We start from the raw sequence: 6,384 nt of genomic DNA, 5'->3' as shown, positions 1-6,384 counted from the left end.
TGAAACGAAAAAAAAAAAGCATGAGAGAAACATTGCTTTATAAACCTTAAGACTTAATAAAAAAATTAGATATTTTGCGTATGGAAGAATTGTAATGTTTACTGATAAACTGCCAATTTCTTTAAAATTCCCTTACTAATTTAAATGTTATAGCATGAAAACTATAACAAGCACATAATAGTTACGAGGTCAGTCCTAGGGACCAAACCCAGGTTGAAAGAGTTAAGCACCTGTGCAATTCACTTGCACAAATTCATTTGTGCACGAGTTACCTTACATGTGGTTTTTCTAGATAGCCTAGGGACCAAACCCAGGTTGAAAGAGTTAAGCACCTGTGCAATTCACTTGCACAAATTCATTTGTGGACGAGTTACCTTACATGTGGTTTTTCTCAAGAAAAAGCCTGAATACATGAGACATCAAGGGCACACATCTTAGAACGTCTTCTCACTAATGCAAGACAAAGCAAGAAAGTTTGGTGACAATGGAAAGTGAATCTGAAACTTTCATGTCACAAGCCCTCCCAAGTTACTAAAGCTAAACAAACTTGAAGTAAAAACAAAAAACAATAAGGTTAAAATTGGGCAGAATACAGATAGCCTATTTTGTAGTTTTGTGTTTGACAACATTATTAGATTGATTTTTAAAAAAATAATAATGAGAAACACTAATTTCAATTAGTTGATAATTTTCAAGACAATCAATTTAATCATAACTTTCATTTCTCAATTGTTTAAATAATTAAAAATAGTAATAACCAGAAGCATTAACCCCCTCACTATGGGTCAGTCAAAGTGCACATCACAACTTTTTAGAGTTACATTCAAAATGTAATTAAACTACTATATTATCATTGTATAAGAATAAACTTCACATCAAAAAAATAGTTAATACACCAAATTTTAATACAAGTTTTAAGATCTTAATTTTATAAGGAAATACTTTAAAGAAACCCTCAATCTCCCTAGTATAAGAATTGTGACATTTGTTTTTAGGTCTTCTCTCTTTCTAAATTTATTTACCATCCCTCTGAAAAGTAAACAATTCAATGTAAATTACTCATTATAATATAGATATTACTAAGGCAAAGCATAATTTTCACAGTCTTCAATCTTATTTATCTAAGGAGTCAAACTAGAAGATCACACCGACTTGCCACCACAACTGTCATATCCTCTCTTTATAACCAATTGAAAGTCAAAGCTTTAATCTATCAGATTACATATTTTATCATGTTGTTTTCAGCATAAAGTATTGCCTACTTCATCTTCAGTTTGAAAGTTTCTCTCACAGAGATCATATCGACAAAGTTAAATTAAGATTTAAAGGTTCTTATACCATAGTTAGAAAGCCAGACAAATTATGATAGTTCAAAGGACACTGTTTGCTTTGTGTGTGTTATTATTCTGTGTTTTTTGGTGTATTATTTAGTGTACTATTCCATTACTATAAAAAAATAGGTTTAAATTTCATTGGCAATCAATAGCAAAAAAAGAAGACGTCACAGGTAAGTGATTTACTTGTTTTATCATGTATATTCATTTTTTATTATAAAAGTAATTAAAATGTAAAAATTATAAACCTGTTTGGTTAGATAAGGTTAAATTAGGCAAGTTAATAATAAAAATTATTCAATCAGATGATCGCAAGCAAGTCATGCATTAAATCATTCAATATTGTAACATGAGCTACACTTGTGCGGCAGGATTTAATTAGACATGGGTCAAAGAGCAATAAAATTAAATATAAACAGAGGAATACTGTTATGATCTTTAAGTTATTTAGGAAAAACAAATGTAGTTTTCTTTTACAATTTCAATTCATTTTAGAAAGAAAAACGGGTAATTCAGATTTATTTCATATTTTTTGTGGTGGTTACGAGGTCATTCAAATTGACCAACTTCATATGTTTGATTCAGTAAACATAACAATATTTCAGCAAACAGAAAAGTTAGGATCTTCTTATTTTATATTCTAGCTTGTCAATATCTGTAATTTGAGTTCCTAATTCATACAAAACTATAGACTTTGTATTTGGACATCACAAACATCTAATTTGAACTAAAGCCACATTCAATATACCACATGGCACACAAAAATTGATATTCAAGCTTTTTTTTTTTACTTTTAAAGTTATACATTAACTAATGTATAATATTAAAATTTGGATTATAATCTACAATTTAATATCAAACTTATAGATAAAAATTCATAAAATAGTCATTAAATAAAATTTTGAATGCAAGTCAACAAATGCGATGACATGGTATTTGACCCATGACCTGTGTTGATAGGGTTAACACATACTTGTTAATAAAATTTTCAATCTGGCCCACATTTAGGATCTACCCAAGGATAATCAGTGTAAGAAAGGTATTTCTTTTACAGTAATTTTCAATTTGGCTGCTAAGAAGAGAGAATTTAATGAATTGTTTGGCTCTCTTTTACCTTTTTAATTTTTTACCACGTATAATATTACATCATTTCAAACTACCTATTGATGAGCTTGTGCTTGAGTTGACTTCTATTTTTAGGTCTGCATAATTTAGTGGTTTTCACTTTTTTTTGTGCAAAATCATGTTACACTAATTAGTTTTGAATTACATGATAAAACTGACTTATTTAAGTCTGTGCTTGGTTTGATAAATTTCACAGTATCTGAATGATACATTGTAGTTTTTTTTTGTTACACTTCAACCACATTTAACTATCTGTATTTTTTTTTCGTTTGTTTGTTTCCTTTCATATTTATCATGACATTAAAACTAGGCTTTTATCCTTAAAAAAGTATTACTTGCCAAAACACATACAATTCACCAGGAAATAGTTTTGTTTTTCTTTGCTGCCTATATACTTTTAAATCTTCTAAACCAGTTTTCAACTACTGTGTTGCTGTCTCTAGCAAGTGACATAAGTTGTCAATCCTCGTTTTCTGTAACAGGTCTGTAGATCAAACAGTAATCCCATCCAAAGTGAGATTATGGGTGTCACTTAGAACAGTAAGTATTTACTAACATCAGAAGATAGAAATCCTTTTTTTTCATTGTTCTTTGCATGAGAATTCCTTATGTACCAATTCATGAACATCTTCAAAATGTCAGCCAAATTGAGATTGCACCACGTTTTCCTTAAATTTTGTTATACATGTTATTTCAGTTATCTCTTGTAACATTTTCTAGTTTTGTGCAATAAGAAAAACTCTTTGAGAATGTTCTTCCCTCCTTCTTAAGTTTTGATTAAGCAACTATGTTCGCAAATTTTTTATAACATTTACCTATTATTTACCTAAATATTAAGAGAAGATCCCTATAAAATGTGGTGAAAATTTGCATATCCACTACAATATGTGTGACATCATGAGTGTGTTGTTCAGTTGGCTTAAAGGCATTTACATATTCCTGGGTAGCTTTCTACTGGTATATATACTGATTTACTTAATGAATGGAAAATAAAATATCACTATTAAATTCAGTGAAAATTTGCAAAGATATAGATTACATGCTGCATAATATGAAGTTTTTGTATAGGTGGCTAGAATACATCTTCTGTTCACTAAAGATCTGTTGGGTACTGTTTTCCATAATTATATGTACCAATCAACCTAATATCGGAAAATTAGACAAAGATCCCTATTAAATATGTTTGTTGAGAATTTTCTTATGATGTGCTTGATATTATAATATTTTGATTTAACAGGCTCAAGCTCACTGTTTCTTTTACTTAAAGATTTTTTTTTTTGGTACAGTTTTCTGTCATCATTATAGTGATTTACTTGATATTGGGAATATATAAGAACACTCCTATTAGTACTTATCATAGTCATCATTAAATACGAAAAAAAAATATGATGCATCAACACTACCAATCTGAAACATCTCAATCAGATCCCCTTCTCTTTTCAAGAGAAAAAAAATTCAGCAATCTTAACCTGTCCTCATATGACAATCTTTCCATCCTAGGTTTCATCCTAGTAGCTCTTCTCTGAACCCTTTCCAACAATTCAATGTCCTTCCTAAAGTAAGGAGCACAAGACTGAAGACAATATTCTAAATTTGGTCTAACCAGTGACTTATACAATGAAATTATAACCTCTTTAGACTTCTTTCAATATTTTTGTATATACAACTAAAATCCTATCTGCCATGCCACTAATAACAGCACACTGCTTGGATAACTTAAGAGGCTGGTCCACTAGAATACCAAGATCTTTTTCTTCAGTAATATTGTTAAGGTTATAAACAACATACAAAATATAAAATTATTTGTGCTAGTAACTATGTAGACAATAAATGCTTTGTCATATATCAATGACTCTAAAAATTAAAATATCTTGATTTCTGTTATTTCAAAAACACAAAAAGAAATTTAATAAATGCAATGACTTGTGGACACTATACATCCACACTGCTGTTTAGGATTGTTTTCCAGTCTGGATGTGTGTGAAGTACTGGATATTGATAATGGCTAAAATATTTTGTAAAAAAAAGTAGTAGTAAATAGATTAAAATATCCTTTAGAACAAAATAGTTTTTTTTTTGGCCCAAATGCATTTTTTTTAGGGGGTAAACATTTTTTTATTTTACATGGTGATTTAACTGATTGTACAAAAGTATGAGAAGACCCCTGAAAAATCTGGTGAAAGTTTGCATAACTAGATTATATTATGTTGGATATTATGAAACTGTTGATAAGATGGCTTAAATGCATTTGCTTTTTTTTGTTTTTGAGGATTTATTTGGAATTGTCGTGTACCATTTAAAATACTAGCTTACATAATAATCTCAAATTGGGAACAACACAAAGACTTTTTAAGTGAAGAGAAATGTTTCTTTACGTGTTGCATGCATCATTTCCTTGACCTTTTTACTTTCTATACCATGAATATCGAATGTCAAAAGTTCAACTAACTTTTAGTTCCAGCTCATCTTTCAAAGCTTTTACAGCCACAGAAACAAGGGTGAGAACTGTTATTACTCATTTAAGACATTACAAGATATGTTTTGAAATGTCTTACAGTGAGTACTAAAGAACAGCGATTTTTAAACAACTTCTTAATTATTTAATCATTTCCGTAGGCTTGCAACTGTGGCTTTAACCCTTTTAATTAAAAGTTTTATTTTTTGAACATTTTGTTATTTCTCGTTTAATACTCACTGTTACAGCGAAAATGTTATTTCTGAAAACTGTATAATGCTTCAACGTGCAAGGAAAGTTCTATGAATATGATACACATCCTTTTCAATGTAAAAGTACACAATGCCTTACCATTATCAATATCATTATTAGTGTAGACTGCTTGTAAATTGTAGAAAGGTGAACTAATACTAGTACTCAATGATACCACTATTGGCATTAAGCAACTTATTCAAATTTTAGAAACTTAAAAAGTAACTGTGTCTGTAGTCTAAATCCTAGGCCTAAAGGTTTTCAAATTCAATCCATAATAATAAAATCAATGAACAATGAATAAGCATAAGTTAACTGTATCAAGGTTTATGTGGTATTACTAGTAAACATACGAGTTTCATACAGCTCACCTGAAATAACGTTTGAAAAATTAATTCAGTCTCAACCTTTGGCTATAATGCTTCACGAACACTTTAATATTGTGTAGTCCTTAACAAACTTGCGTACTTCTGTCAAAACTTACAACTGTTTTGTGTTTCATCAAAATCTTACTCGTTAATCAGTTCTTGTTTGCGATACGTGTTACTTTCCAACGCGTCGACATTACCATGCGCGAACAAAAAATTAAAATTGAAATGCCCTAATCAACAAACTTAGTTTTGAAAACATATGTTTGGCAATTCAAATTCATGCTTACATATGATGACGCTTAAAAATAAATAAAAGTGTAATGTTACTAGAGGTTTTGTTTGCTGCCTTATTTTATAACGATTTTACTTTTCATAGATTTGATACATCCTATTCTATCATTGTGTTTGTTTTGAAATTGATCTATGAGAAGCAGCTAGCCAATAGGAACCACCGCCAACTCCTTGCCTACTATGACCGTCACCCACATAACGCTCTCACGTCTCTAAATTTCGAATAGCGATTTTTGTTTGTTTGTTTGTTGTTGTTCCTAAACGTCATTTTATCAAAGTTAACTACACACTTTCTTGGTAGTAAGTAGTCTAATCCTAATATGCATGGGTCTTCAATGTCAGCCAAGTATACTTTGTGTCTGTCCTTTATGCCCATGAGCTCAATAGTTACCCACACTGGTCCCCACAACCTTGTGTAATGTCCTGTCACACCAGGGTTTGCTGAGATGCAGAATCTATGACAAAGTTGCACTGACCACCCAGCTTTTCTGTCACGTAGACACTATGTGTACTTGCCATTTTACACTTAGCTGTTGGGACTTTCACAATGAGGGTC

The 6,384-nt window shown here is 30.4% G+C and overlaps 1 long non-coding RNA gene across 1 annotated transcript in view; it reads right to left on the bottom strand.

Annotated features, from left to right (window-relative positions):
• Positions 1 to 5,776, bottom strand: part of LOC106469839 — a 40,735-nt gene extending 34,959 nt beyond the window's left edge. Inside the window, exon 1 of the long non-coding RNA XR_001291452.2 lies at positions 5,538 to 5,776. This is a non-coding gene — a long non-coding RNA (uncharacterized LOC106469839). The remainder of the gene's footprint in view (positions 1 to 5,537) is intronic.
• Positions 5,777 to 6,384: the final 608 nt, after the last annotated feature.

Source organism: Limulus polyphemus, unplaced genomic scaffold (assembly GCF_000517525.1).
Source record: "Limulus polyphemus unplaced genomic scaffold, Limulus_polyphemus-2.1.2 Scaffold3677, whole genome shotgun sequence".
Classification (NCBI taxonomy): Eukaryota; Metazoa; Arthropoda; class Merostomata; order Xiphosura; family Limulidae; genus Limulus; species Limulus polyphemus.
This window is presented reverse-complemented; position numbering and strand designations above follow the sequence as displayed.